Genomic DNA, 14,672 nt, shown 5'->3' with positions numbered 1-14,672 from the left:
TCCTTATTTAACATTCTACCCGTACAAGCTCGTCCTTCGGACTCGAACATCCTTCTTACCAAAGGTGGTGACCCCGTTCTATGTAGGCCAGTCTATTACCCTGCCTACCTTTTAAGCTCTGCCTCATCACTCTAAAGAAGGGGGGCGAATCCACCGGCAGGACCCAAAAAGAACGTTGCTCTACCTTGACTGCTCAAAAGAGTTACGGGTAGATGATCAAATCTTTGTGGGGTATTTTGGAACCCAGATAGGGAAGGCAGTGCAGAAACAGACCATCTCACGCTGGATTGTGCTCTGCATCAAAATCTGCTACGCATAAGCCAAGAAGCAACCTCCTGGGGGCTGTTATGGTCATTCCACCAAAGCCAAGGCTGTGAACACTGCGTTAGTGTGCAGAGTTCTGGTCCTGGACATCTGCCAGGCTGCCACATGGGCGTTTCTGCACACGTTTACCAAACACTACTGCATGAACAGTCGGGTCCGTCGGTACAGACACTTTGTCTGTTTGATCCGGCAGAACTTCTTGTGTGAATCTGTTCTGCAGACCCACCTCTGGTGAGGTATTACCAGGATCATATATTCTAAGGAAAGGAATCAGCGGCTTGAAGTCTCTATCAGATGAACAAGTTACTTGCCTTCAGTAATACTGTATCTGATAGAGACTTTCGCCGCAGATTTCTTACAGACTCACCAATCCTCCCTGTGAGCGAATTTTAGATTCAGGGTCGTTTCCCTTTAAGGGCCCTAGCTTCACACACCAGTGGTCTGTGTTCTTTGTGGTTCCGTGCTTCTGGCATTGAAAGTCACAAAAAAAATCTGATGTCCGCGTGCTGGGGTGGCCTATGTATCGGCACCATGCCTCTCACTTCCGGCACGTATGACGTATGGAGCCAGACGACGCCACCTACCGGTGCATAGGTATAAGGCACACAAAAAATGTCTGGATCCAGTCTACTGCCTGGGAAAAAATCTAAATAAGGAATCTACGACTAGATAAGAGTCTCTACCAGATAAGGCATTACCACGGTAACTTGTTCTTTTTCTTTATTGAAACGGTTTATTGTTATCCTGATAACATATCACTTCTGTACAACACAGCAAATCATCTGCTTATTGAAAGGGCAGACAAAAACCAGAATGAGGGAGGAAAGACAGTTCAGGGCCGAATGCACCCCAAACATTATGGAATTTATTATGAGTCCACTGAGCCATATAAAGATTGGTTCAATATGCTTTACGCATTTCTGCTATTAATCTAAAGAGTGGTGCCTATTTCACTTGGATGTTTTTAACTGGGATGGTATGAGAAGTTACCATGTCATGCAATATAACGTCCTCACTTGTCAATCCAAAGATGACTGTAAAGGGTTCTCTTTCCAATGAAATATGAATGGGTGAATAGGAATGTAAAAGCAGAAGATGTAAGGATGGGAAAACGAAGTGCAATAAGAGAAGAGAAGAAAATACAATGAATAGGTAAGTCAGTTGAGTAAATGCATTTTTCTTGAGTGTGTTTTACCAGGAGAATTTGGGCCTGCCATATGATTAAAAAATGAAGGTAGCCTCCTTTGGGTATACTAGGCCCAGGATAATCTGTCGGTAGTAGGAACCTGATAAATCCTCCCTCTCTAGCGGTGCATGCACTCAAACCACAGCCATCTGCTGATCCAGTGTAGCTCCAGTGCTGTTTGCCCGACGAGGGCCTGAGCTCTCATCTTGGTACATTCTTGATATGTGGAAATGTGCCAAGATTAGACCCTAAATTCTTCACTGTAGAAGTTCAAGAGGTTGGACTGATGATGCAGAGTGAGTGGAGTGCCTGTGTGGGGTATGATGGACGTGCCTATTGGACGGAGCATTAGGAACATGTTATAGCTTGAGTCAGGAGGGGTATAGAAGATATTTAGAAAATAGAAAGGAATGCCCATAGGAAGGGGCACAGGTGTTTTTCATGGTAGAACCGACCCGCTCTCTCCCTACTGGAGAGTTCCATAACTCACCACATCCAGAAACTGGTATGCTTCTTGCAACATGCCTCTGTGTAGCCTGTAAGATCATTCAATTGCAATAAGGAGTACTTGCCTCTTCTGCCAATGTGCTTGGTAGGGATACAAGGTCCCATATTTTACAAAAAACGAATTAGCCCAAACTGTACACTATAAGGGCATTGCATGTCACTTTGGATTTCCATAACCTGTAGCTTCTTGCCTTTGTTCACAGACCTCACTGAAGACCCTCTTAACATAATACACCTATTTCATATGGGCTAATGGTGCGCCAACCTTTTGTGTCACAAGAGCTACTTATGCTCAATGAGAATCATCCTGAGCTACTAATATATTTAGTGTTGTAACAGTAACCACATCTGACGCAAATACATTATTGGCCATACTAAGCAAGATTACTAGCAGTGATCACCTCAGTGCATCAGGCAGGTTGGCCAGCAGTAATGTAAAAAAGCATTAGAAATGCAATCGGGCTCGGATTTATTTGAGTTTGAGCTAATGGCATTGTAAATGCCAATGTATTGTTGCTATGTGTTATGGAGTGTGTTCATGTGGTGTGTACTGCCAGTGAACTCCTTGTGAGTGTGAGAATATTGCAACACTTGCCTGTGATGTCCTTCTTGTGAGTGTGAGAAACTTGCACCTCTGCTGCCTGTGGTCTCCTTGTGAGCGTAAGAAGCTTGCACTGCTGCTGCCTGTGATGTCGTTCTTGTGAGTGGGAGAAGATTGCACCTCAGCTGCCTGTGGTCTCCTTGTGAGTGTAAGAAGCTTGCACTGCTGCTGCCTGTGATGTCGTTCTTGTGAGTGGGAGAAGATTGCACCTCAGCTGCCTGTGGTCTCCTTGTGAGTGTAAGAAGCTTGCAAGGCTGCTGCCTGTGATGTCCTACTCACTACTCTACTCTACTCACTACTCTACTCACTACTCTGCACTCACTACTCACTACTCTACTCACTACTCTAATCACTACTCTGCACTCACTACTCACCTCACTACTCTACTCGCTACTCTACTCACTACTCTGCACTCACTACTCTGCTACTCTGCACTCACTACTCTACTCACTACTCTGCACTCACTACTCACCTCACTACTCACCTCACTACTCACCTCACTACTCACCTCACTACTCACCTCACTACTCACCTCACTACTCACCTCACTACTCACCTCACTACTCTACTCACTACTCTACTCACTACTCTACTCACTACTCTGCACTCACTACTCTGCTACTCTGCACTCACTACTCACTACTCTACTCACTACTCTGCACTCACTACTCACTACTCTGCACTCACTACTCACTACTCTACTCACTACTCTACTCACTACTCTACTCACTACTCTACTCACTACTCACTACTCTACTCACTACTCTGCACTTACTACTCTACTCACTACTCTCTACTCACTACTCTACTCACTACTCTACTCTACTTTCTACTCACTACTCTACTTTCTACTCACTACTCTACTCACTACTCTACTCACTACTCACTACTCTACTCACTACTCTCCACTCACTACTCTACTCACTATACTTTCTACTCACTACTCTACTCACTACTCACTACTCTACTCACTACTCACTTCTCACTTCTCTACTCACTACTCTGCACTCACTACTTTACTCACTACTCTACTCACCTCACTACTCTACTCACTACTCACTACTCTACTCACTACTCACTTTTCTACTCACTACTCTGCACTCACTACATTACTCACTACTCTACTCACCTCACTACTCTACTCACTACTCTACTCACTACTCTACTCACTTGAAGAAGGAATTAAAATATTTAATAAATTCACTGTCATTTCACAGAAAAAAATTGTCAAAGGGGGTTGCTGAAATCTTTAAGAAAACTGGTCAGTAGACGAAAAATGGTGTCAAATGTATTATAACTTGTTTGTTTTATTTGTTATCAAGTTTCACCAATCACTTTGGATTTTTCTGGTGGCCCTAAGCATCGTTCTGTCACACTGTTTGAAGTGTTAGCCCATCCTCCAATGGTTGGTAAATTTACACCTCCAAACATGCTCCGTTTTCTTTTTGTTTCCAGTTTTATCCAGTGCAAAATCAACCCTAAGGTATTGGAGTGCTTTACATGAGCATATACATTACACAAGGACACATTCATTTTTGGTAGGCACAGGGAGATTAAGTGATTTGCCCAAGATTACAGGATGTTGAGTCGACGCCGAGATTCAAGCCAGGTTCCCAATCTCCAAAATCGGCAGCTGTGGGCGCTGCGCCACATCCTCCATCCAAAAAGTCACTTAGAAATGCATATCCTATAATCGTGTGCCCTGACCCCTCGACCCCACACACACACTGTGGCACTCGCGAATATCTGCAAACAACACACAGCATACGGCCACAAGCTTCCAAATAAATGTAATCCTACAAAACAGAGGGTTTGATCCCGTGCGCAGCATCGGGACGCTAAGGCCAGGCGGCTGCTGAGGAAAGACAGTTGACAAGGATAATGTCCAGACGGCGCCCTCCGCAGCCGGCGGGCCTGTAACTCAAATCCAAGGCCTGCCTGGGGTGAGCTCATCTTCCAGATTTAGCCGGGGGGGGGGGGGCACGTGGCCTCACAGGCTTCCTTCTAAAGGAAGAATGGGAGGGCAGACTGCCAGGGAAACTGCAGGCACGCATCTGTAACGTGTGTCTTCCCTTTTGCAGTTAGTATTTCTTGCAGCTGGGCTATGCACTGGCAGCGGAACAGGACAGCCATTCGACACAGTCTACGATTTTACAAAGACCCCTCGCCCTGGAAAAAAATGCCCCGTACAGCGCCTGCACAGACGGTGTCCCTACTGTACCAGTTTCCCGTATGTAGAAGAACGTGGGAAGAAGCCTACACTGCATAGTCGTTGTTGTACCAGTTCTTTATGCGTGAACACAGCTGTCACCATCGCTGTCCATACAGACCATGCGATATCTGTGAGCGTGAGGGCAGCTAGAACAGTAGCGCCTGTGCCTCGTGTTGTGTGTGTGCCTAGCAAAGCTCACCTGCCACAGGACTGTGCTGATTCTACAAGCGTCATAGCGATACTGAAATAAAAGACCTCATGTTATCTCCTACAACGCACTTCTGCCATTTTTTTTCACATACTGCCTAAAATCTCTGTCCAGCCAGGAATAGTGATCACAGACATACCGTCGGTCTGCCAGGGGTCCCAGGCTGGGAGACAGCAGCCCATTAAACTTGCTGGAATGCCAAGAGATTTCATCAAACTCAGCTGGGGCAGGAAGCAGCGCCTGGGGCTGCAAACAGGGAATACATCGTCTGCCTCTACAGCACTGGGGGATCCCTTAGAACTCAGAGCACAAAAGTGCTGGACATGTGTCCCTAAAGTGCCGGACTGGCCCTCCGTGCTGCCTACGACCATGTGCTGACGTCACGCATTGCTTGACGCGCGCCCGACAAACGCACTGCTAGATGGTGAACGCGCGCACAACATCTGGATTGCATTACACGGGCACTCTGACAGCTCCTAATTAAGATTAATCACTCTCCGTGCTCGTTCGCGCACAGAATATGCCAAATCAGGCACACGTACATTACATACAGCCTATCACGTCAACGCTACTAAATACACAGCACAGCGAAGACGAATCACTAGGCAGATGCCATAAAAAACTAAGGAATGTGCCAGCCGGAGCCCTTTCTGAATTTTTTTTTTCGAAATACTAAAGAGCTCGCAAGCTCCGCCCCCACTTCGTGGTGGGCGAGGCCCGAGCCCTAAAAAGGCTTTGTCAATGTGAAATGCTTTTACATTCGTAAAACATATCAGCCATAGCTGCAAAGCTCATGGTACCAATGTAATAATATTAGTAGTAAGCCCCCCAGCGCTCCTTTATTTGTCTCTCAAATATTAGCTTCAGATTTATTTTCTAAATTGAACCATTTTTCTAGAAAATTCAGTTTGAGATCTGAAAATAGATGCATTTTTGTCGCAAATATACATTTTTTAAATGTTGGTGTTCATATACTAATTTAACCTATTACAAAACTACAAAGCTAGTAGACAAGGAAGCACACAGGAGAGCTACTTCCATGTAGCTGGAGAGCTACCAGTAGCTCGCAAGCTACTTGTTGGAGAAGCCGGGGCTAATAACGGTCATCTGTATTGGTTGTTGAGCATCATCTTATAAAAATATATATAAAACTTTCCACAAGTCGGGAAGTAGTTCATTTGATTCCTTAAATCTGAGACACAATGTTGTGACGTTTACAAAAATTACCAGTGAAAGGTAAAAAGTCAAATGAAAAGCTAGAATACCATTTCATATACATTTCTACTTCAGACTGGGCTTTACATCAATAGAAAAGTAACCAGATCTAAAAAATATTGCAGTAAAAAAGTTTATTAAACAGAATGGTACAGTCCATATTACCCCAAATATTTGCACAACCTAGTGGTTGAAGCTCTATAGGCCTAAATAGGGGTAGAGGCCGAAACTCATTTAAACCTCTTTGTAATGTAATGCACACCACTTCTAGTGCGACAGCCAAAGATTCCTGCTTCTGGTCTCTGCTTTGCGTTGTTTGGCACGGGTGTGCAAAGCTCTTCCAAGTGGTAGCATGAACTCTGAATTTATGCAAAGGTGATAGCTTGTATCTAGACATAGTAGCAGTGGGCTCCAGCTAAGCAATTGATCACTATTTGTTTCCCAATTCTACCACCAGAGTTAACAATTCCCCAGTACTGGCTACTCTGGGGGGTGAAGGGGCAAAGTTATCAGTGTAGATAATGAAGCCCTCCTAGTAAGTAGGTATCCTAGTTCTGTCAAGTCTTGATCAACATTCAGTAAAAACAGGTTGACGTTCAAACCTGCACTGGAGATGTACCAAATGTGAAATTAGTATCCTTGTTTTTACAAGTGCTTTTGTCCTTCATTTAATGTATTTAGTCACGCGTCCTCGTTTTAAACCTATCTGTTTATGAGTTAACTGATGTACATTGGGCTGGACCAAAAAACAGTGGCTTTGATGTGAAAACAAGAGGTTTTGTACATAAACCATTTCATATTTTTTCAGATTCATAGTAGCAAGTGTGTGAGGCAACTGTAGTTTTTAATGAGTATCCTCTACAGTTTACTTATCCTCCACCATAATGATTCAAGGTGACGTTTTGGTGGACCCGCCAACTTTTGCAAGTAGGATGGAAACTGCATTTTAGAAAGATAATGATGGAGGGATTCTTATAGAAGGAATTTCAAGAATCTCTGCCTGAGTACTGTGAATCAATTTAAGGTTGTTGTTGTGGAAAGCAGTTCTGCAGGAAAATACTAAATTGGAGACGGGGCTTACATGGTAAATGGCGTTTAGGAGTGTGTATATTCCAGGCATGGAAGAAACTATTTGCCTCAGTGCACCACTCCCAATTTGAAATAGCTAAAGTATTTTATAGGATAGCCCAGGAAGCACACCCGCTACTGAAAGGATTTGTAGAAAGATCATGCTGTTCTTTCATTCTTAACAAATGAGAATAAATCCAGCATGATTCTCTGTGCACTGCAAGGTCACTCATTGGTTAAAGACATAAAAGACTCATTTGTATGTGTTAGTGTTAAGTGTTCGGAGCTGGCAAATCACTCCTGGACCCTCCCTTTGCTCAAACTTACAATGCCATACACTTAAGAAAGAAATGGCATTCAGAAAGATAAACTTTAAGCCAATGGTTACACATTTAACTGCTAATCAAGCCTGAAGCAAAATCTTTCAAAAGCCTCTTGATTAATTTAGAAGTGAGCCTATTGGAGCTGTCTTGCTTTGGACTAGAAACAGTGGGAAAGCTGTCTTCTTGAACAGATGGTAGTCTTTCTTCCAATAGGAACATGGTGGTGCTGGGTGTATCTATCCATATCACTGTTGTATTGACATGTTGCTTGTGCCAAGAGTAATCAGCAAAACATTTCAATATCTAGAATAATAATTTAGGACATAATTAATCAAGATCAAGTACATTTTCTAATGAGTTTACTACTTCTCGCTACTCATGACTGCAGTTTTGTAGTAACTTACACTTTTGTAGTAACTTATACTTTTGTAAGTAATTCCAGCTCTACACGTGACCAACCACTGCAACCTCCTCCCATACAAAATAGAGGTAGGGACGTAATCACCCTTTAGAAATAATGTTAAATTACATTATTTTAAATAGTTAAAAATACAATATAATGTTTAAAAATATGTACAAAATAGTACATATTATGTATTTATAAATCCTTCTTAAATAATTACATTATTTTAATTCTATACATCACTTGTAATAAAATGATACATATTAAAAAAAAAAAAATCTTTCATCCGGTGGAAATTTATATTTCAATTTAAACATCAGAAAAATCTTTTTTATTTTGTCACTATATTTTACCAAAAAAACACAGTTGATGGACAGAATGCAGAACAATGTCTTACATTCACCCCAGTACAAAGATCTGGGCCTAAATCCATCGTTTTTATGCACTCCACACCACCCTAGGTTAGACAATGGCTATATCAGCCTTGACCCTGTACCTCATGGGAACAGTCCAGCCCGAACTACCAAGACATGTCTTTCCTAGACTGGAATGCCAGAAACCGGTCCTCGGAAGCTTGTTTTCAGTCCAGGGAAGGCATTGCTTGGCAGTTCGGGCTGGACTGTTCCCATGAGGCACAGGGTCAGACTGATTTGCATATAGCCATGTCTGAAATGGGGTGGCAGAGTGGGCTAAAGAACGGTGATGGATTAAACCCAGATCTTTTGACTGGCTGTGAGTGTTTGATTGGTTCAGATGCTCCGTCCATTACCACCCCCTTTTGTACCACTATATTTTACCAAACGGAGACTCCGCCATCGGTACTGAGCTCTCCGTATGCTAAAGTATAGGGAATTATATATATATATATTTTTTTTTCCTTCCTGTGGTTGGCGTGGAGGCTTTGACCGCATTCGCAGATCCGAAGTGAGGGAATTCTGTGTTCTTATATATATATATATATATATATATATATATATATATATATATATATATATATATCTGCAAATACCTCGCAGCAGCGCTCCTCACAGAGACACGAGGCAAGGACCAGCTTTTTCTCAGCATTCTTTTATTCAGCCATCAGATAGTGTGTCATGACGCGTTTCGGCCGTCCCATATATATTACTTGACAATATATATTAAAAATATTTTGATGTTCTTGTGAATTCATTGTATATATTTACTTTAAATGTAGAGTAAAATAAAATAAGTGGTACAGCACCATTAAATGAATTTTGAATTAAAACTTTAATGGAAATATATTGATTAAAATTATTTTTGTTAAGTTTAAATAAAAAATGAATTCTAAACTGAAGGAAAAAAACGTTTAATATGCATTAAGAATTAAAAGTGAGGAGGGAGGAGCTACGACAGCAAGCAAGATGGCCGCATAGCTGCCCGACTCCGCTGACCCCCGTCTCTCGCTCGAAGATCCTGTCGTATATCCTGATTTCTCGCCCCATGTCCGGGTGCATGAACTACTCTGCGAACTGATGGTGCAATCCCGAGGATTTTCCGACATGGTGGAGTGGAGTTATGTCGAGGTTTAATTTGAGGCCTAGCCCAGTCTGGAAGCCGGGGTCTCAAGTATTGGTCTAGCCGGGTCCTAGTTGAACAACAGCGGACCGGAGAGAGCGGCAGGGTCCGGTCCACGGAACTTCCGACATCTTTATGACTGAGTTGCTGCCGATCTGCTGCCTGGAACTGTACCTGAGGTGCGGAGACGAGTGATGCCTAAGGTGGTGTGTGTGGGGGTCCGAGACCCGGGGGCCCGGCGTTCGTAGCGCCGGTGCCGTTGGATCGGAGACTTGGAGCGCACTAACGCCTACTGACGATCGGTCCCTCACTGTACATTCCTGTTCCGCCTAATCTTACCCCGGGGAAGGCGCCTCTCCGTGGGGTCGATATGCTTGACGCTATGGAAAACCCGGCGGAGCGGGTCCAGTGTGGCCCGTCATTGCGGTCAGTGATGGCGGCCCTTGAGTCACTTCAGGCGACTATCAAGACCCAGGCTTGGAATCTGATGTTTGCGGCGGACGGAATTAGAGGATCGGGACCGGACTCTGACTTGCTGCCCGAGACCCGGTGGCCTGTTCCTTTTCCTGTCGCTACCCCAACGATGCCATTATGCCCGGTGCTTGGAGCTTTCTATGCCCCTACAGAAGTGGAACGGTTCGAGCATGTGGAGATTTGCGATGCGCCTGCAAAGTCGGAATCTTTGGAACCTCAATTGGCGGAACATTTCCCTGCTTTTCCCGAGTTGGGGACATTTGCTCGTAACTGTGATCTGAGTGGGACTGTGTCGCACCACCTTCCCAACTGGTCCATCAAGATGGCGGATGGGATAGTGCTTGGTCTTAGAGTCGGGAAGGGGCATCGTTGGACTCGAGCGTCTACTTTGGGACTTGCCATCCTTTCTTCGACTAATGGACTATGTTTCGACAACTTCTGTTGGTCCTTTGCCAATATTGCGGTGGGGCGCTCTCTATCGGAGGGGCTCAGCGAATTTGAACGACGGGGCCAAGGCTGAGACTGTTGTTTGAGGTTTCACAATATTGATTTATCGGTAACGGGACTGCTTTATTTGGGTAACGGAGTCCGGGGCGGGATTTCTGGTTTCCTCTGATGTACTGTTTAATGTGGTCTGCTTGATTGTGTTAACATTGCGGGGGATTCTTCGTTACGACGGGGGGGAGAGTCCGGGAAAGCGTATGACATTGTCCTCCTCCATTTCCCCTTTTGGGCAGGGTTTTAGTCCCTTCTTTCTTTCCCTCTTCCTTTTTTTTTTTTCTTTTTTCCCCTTTGTTCTTCTATATTTCGGGTTCATTTGGGGCGACAGGCACGCTGCTAGGGGGCTAGGCCGTAGTCATCTGCAGGGGTGCAGGGTGGGGGGTTGGAGGGTGGGAATTTTGTTTTTATTGTTTGTTTCTATGGCCTTTTTTCTTCTTATCTTTCTTCGTCTTTTCTTTTGTTTCTTCTTTTTCGGGTCAGCGTAGTGGGTCAATTCTTTTGTCAATTGTTGACTTTTTCTATGTGCCTCTACTTTCACGGTACTTCAGTACCATCGGGCGGGCGCTTCACTGGTGCGTAAATTAATTGTATGCTTGAGACCCTGAACCGTATGCCTCAGCGCCACTGTTTTGAACGATATCGACCTAACTGTTGACCTCCTCCGGTTTTGCCCGCCCTTTATGCACTTTTGTGATATTGTATGGCACCTGATCCTTCTATCTTTATATTATAAAATGGAACCTTTATTATCCTGCTATTCATATAGTATGCTATACTGCCAGTTTTAATTGAAGTCGTGCTGTATTCGCCTCCCAGAAGGCCGAGTCTTGTTCTAATTGCTTGATTGAAATGATATTGATTAGCGGCCAGCCCTGGTGGTTGTAGGCCCATACTTGTAACTGGTTGAAGTATCAATAAAGGTTTTCCAAAAAAAAAAAAAAAGAATTAAAAGTGATGCATAGAATTAATTAAAATTAGTTATATTAATTTTTAGAAATAATGTTACATAGTATTAACATAGGTTACAAAATATTTTATAATTATGTAATAAATATGTACCATTTTTATATATTTTAAACAAATTATATTTATTTAAACATTTAACTATTTTAAATAACCTAACTTAATTTAACATTATTTTCTATGGGAGAGTTTTGCATTACCAGTGGTTTGCCATATGTAGCGCTGCACTTAGTACAAAAATATAGGGTACTACTATAGTGTAAGCTACACGTTTAAGTTACTAAAAAAGTGCAGTTGGTGAATCGGGCCCAGAGTACCTATTACTTAAGAGGATACATATTTGCTACCATACATACTTCCACCCTTTCAACAACCCTATATAAATTCATGCATGCAAAACCAATACAAATGGGGACAGTCCGAAAACTCCTCATATCACTTGTTTACCCAGATATGTACATTAAGGAACACATTCACTAAAAAAGCACATCCATTTGCTTTTTCACTTCCGTTTGCTTTACCACTTCTTATTAAAGGCAACTGTGTAGTCTTGTTTGAAAATTATTTAGTTTAGAGCAACTTACACCGTTTGGTGCACAATAAGAGAAGATATTTATTGTACTCTAAACTTGGTGTTTGTCCTAAACAACCTAGCTTAAACATTTTGTTTATCTTTTTACAGATGCTGAAGAATGCTTTGAATTAAACTGCCAAGGTAAAATTATCAATTTTTCATTTGTGAATTAGACAATCGTTGCATGCAGTTGTCAGTGCAATCCAAGCTGCTTTTATTCCAGAATTCAACAATGAAAATTGTTGCCTAATTCTAGTGTGGTCCTTTAACATCAGAAACAGAATTTAGCAGTGGGGCTATTCCACCTGACTGGGGATTTCCCTAGTTTGATGACCATATACATCTTTTACTGTACCCTGTAGCTGACATTTATGTTTAGTAGGATTTTACTCCTGTTTTGCAGCAGCAGCAACTTTCCATCAAATATTACTCACTTAAACACCTAAAGGAGAAACAGGCATACTGTTGTAATACTTCTTAAATTTAAAAAAAAAGCACTAACCTCAAACATTTTTTAAGGGCCCAGTATTTTGCCAGTTTTATATGGTAGCATGGACTACAGCTGTTTGGAGAGATTAATCAAGATAAGTAGACATCCGTAGCACACTTGAACTCACTTAGATTAGGCAAACCTCAGTCGTTGTTGAGTATAGGGTAGCATGGAAAATGTTAAGACATCCACCTGCTTAAAAACCCTTTATAGTAATACTTTGCTTTGAAGTCAAGTCAAAAAATACTTTATTCGGTTCAATTTACAAAAACCATAAAAGTACAAGACACATAAAAGTGGTCCACAAATCACCGAGCAACATGATAATAAGAAAAAGCAGCATTCTATAATTAAAAAGGAACATCAATAAAAAATTACAAGATAAAAAACTTGATTCAAGTTACAGTGGGCAATGTTTATGGTGGATGACTAGCGCCAAGAAACCGCATGGTGTATGCTGCGCTTTAGAAATATTTTAAATTAGAAATTAAATTAGATGTTCTACGACCAATTGATCTTTTTGCCCAATCTCACCGCAATGGTTAAGAACTTAGCCACATTATAAATTTCCCAGATTTCTGCTAACAATTGGAGATACAGTAAAGCTGGTTTGACCTGCCTGAACCCTTTCCCCTTTAACAGGGGTATAATAATTCTTTTCCTGATGTCTTTAAAATGATCACAAAAAAACAAGAAGTGGGCAGTATCCATGATTGAATAACCGTCACAATTACATAGATTCGAATTCAAGTCCCTGGTCCAGCTGGGGCGGCCTGAGATTAATAGGTGGACTTTGTTCAGTCGGAACTTGGTTAGAAGATACCTGTGGTTTGTGTTGTTAACGGCCTTCAGGTAAAGTTCCAAATCATGGTCAGGAGAAGCAATCAATTGATGAGTCCTAACAGAGGGCTTTAACAGCTCCCTGCCTTCTCTGTCCATACCACTGTACAGCAAAAAAGTGTTCTTTGTCCACTTCAGATCGGCTTTCACCAGGGCGGATGGTTTGTGAAACAGTTCGGGTCGTCCCAACTTTACACACATTTGTTCAACATATTTCAGCCAGGGAATCGTGTTCCGGTGATCTAACTTTAGGCAGTCCTTTAGGATTTCATGGTTGACTTCAAGCTCTGGATTGAGCCATACAGATATCCATTTTAAAAGGGGGGCCATAGCAATTCGAGCCTCCAAATAATCCTTGCCGCATTCCTGATGGACTATGAAGCTGGCCGTGGATCTTGGCAGGGAAAGAATTGATTTTAAAAAGTTATCTTCTATGACTTGAAGAGATTTGATAGGCCTAAAGCCCCACAGGTCTGCACCATACATAGCGATGGCAATACATTTAGCAGCATACACTTTTAAAACTGCCTCTATGGGCTTCACCCCCAATTTGCATGAAAAACCCAGCACCGCGGAGATGGAGCGTGCCAAAACTTTTTTTTTCTCCAGCATTTGGGGGTGCCATGTTTGAAGTCTCACTTAAATGAAAGTATTGGAAGGCCGAGTTGTACATATGTGCGCCCTTTGAGTATTAGACACACTGAATCTTTGCTGGAGGAGCTAGAAATGGCAAATATTACACAGAGCTCGTAGTCTCAGAGGTATGCTCCTTTTATTGACATTTTTCTTCAAAAGAAATCGGTGTTATCTTCTGCCCTTCCCGCATTGTACAGCATACGTCTAAATAAGTACATGTTAAAATTCCTGCTGATAGTTCTAAGTGTGATAATTAGATTACTTGCCGTAGTATGAAGTTATGGATTTTGTTATCTGGAGCTCATTTGAAATTTCACCTCTCTTGAATGAAATACAGAAAAATCAAATATGTATACTTGGCTACCAGAAAAAAATAGTTTAAAATTGTATTTTTCCCCTTGAATAAACCCTTGCTATCTGAGGGTGATAAAAAATAAAGCAAGCAAATGAAGAGTTCATATTGTAAGATGGTCACTTCAAACTGTTGCAAAATACCAACAGAAAAGTAAACATGTTAAATTTGTCAACACCATTAACAATTAAGTGTATGTTTTTTTGTTAGAAATTACACTTCAGGTTAATGCTTGATGATTTTAGTCAACTTAGGGTTG

General features: G+C 42.2%; 1 protein-coding gene across 1 annotated transcript in view; it reads left to right on the top strand.

Moving 5' to 3' along the window:
- RAB9A (RAB9A, member RAS oncogene family) overlaps positions 1–14,672 on the top strand; it is a 223,434-nt gene that overhangs the window by 169,247 nt on the left and 39,515 nt on the right. The window contains exon 2 of the mRNA XM_086934566.1: positions 12,204–12,236. The gene's annotated coding sequence lies outside the window, so the exon portion shown is untranslated. The remainder of the gene's footprint in view (positions 1–12,203; positions 12,237–14,672) is intronic.

Source organism: Lissotriton vulgaris, chromosome 8, assembly GCF_964263255.1.
Source record: "Lissotriton vulgaris chromosome 8, aLisVul1.2, whole genome shotgun sequence".
In the NCBI taxonomy this organism is placed as follows: Eukaryota; Metazoa; Chordata; class Amphibia; order Caudata; family Salamandridae; genus Lissotriton; species Lissotriton vulgaris.
This window is presented reverse-complemented; position numbering and strand designations above follow the sequence as displayed.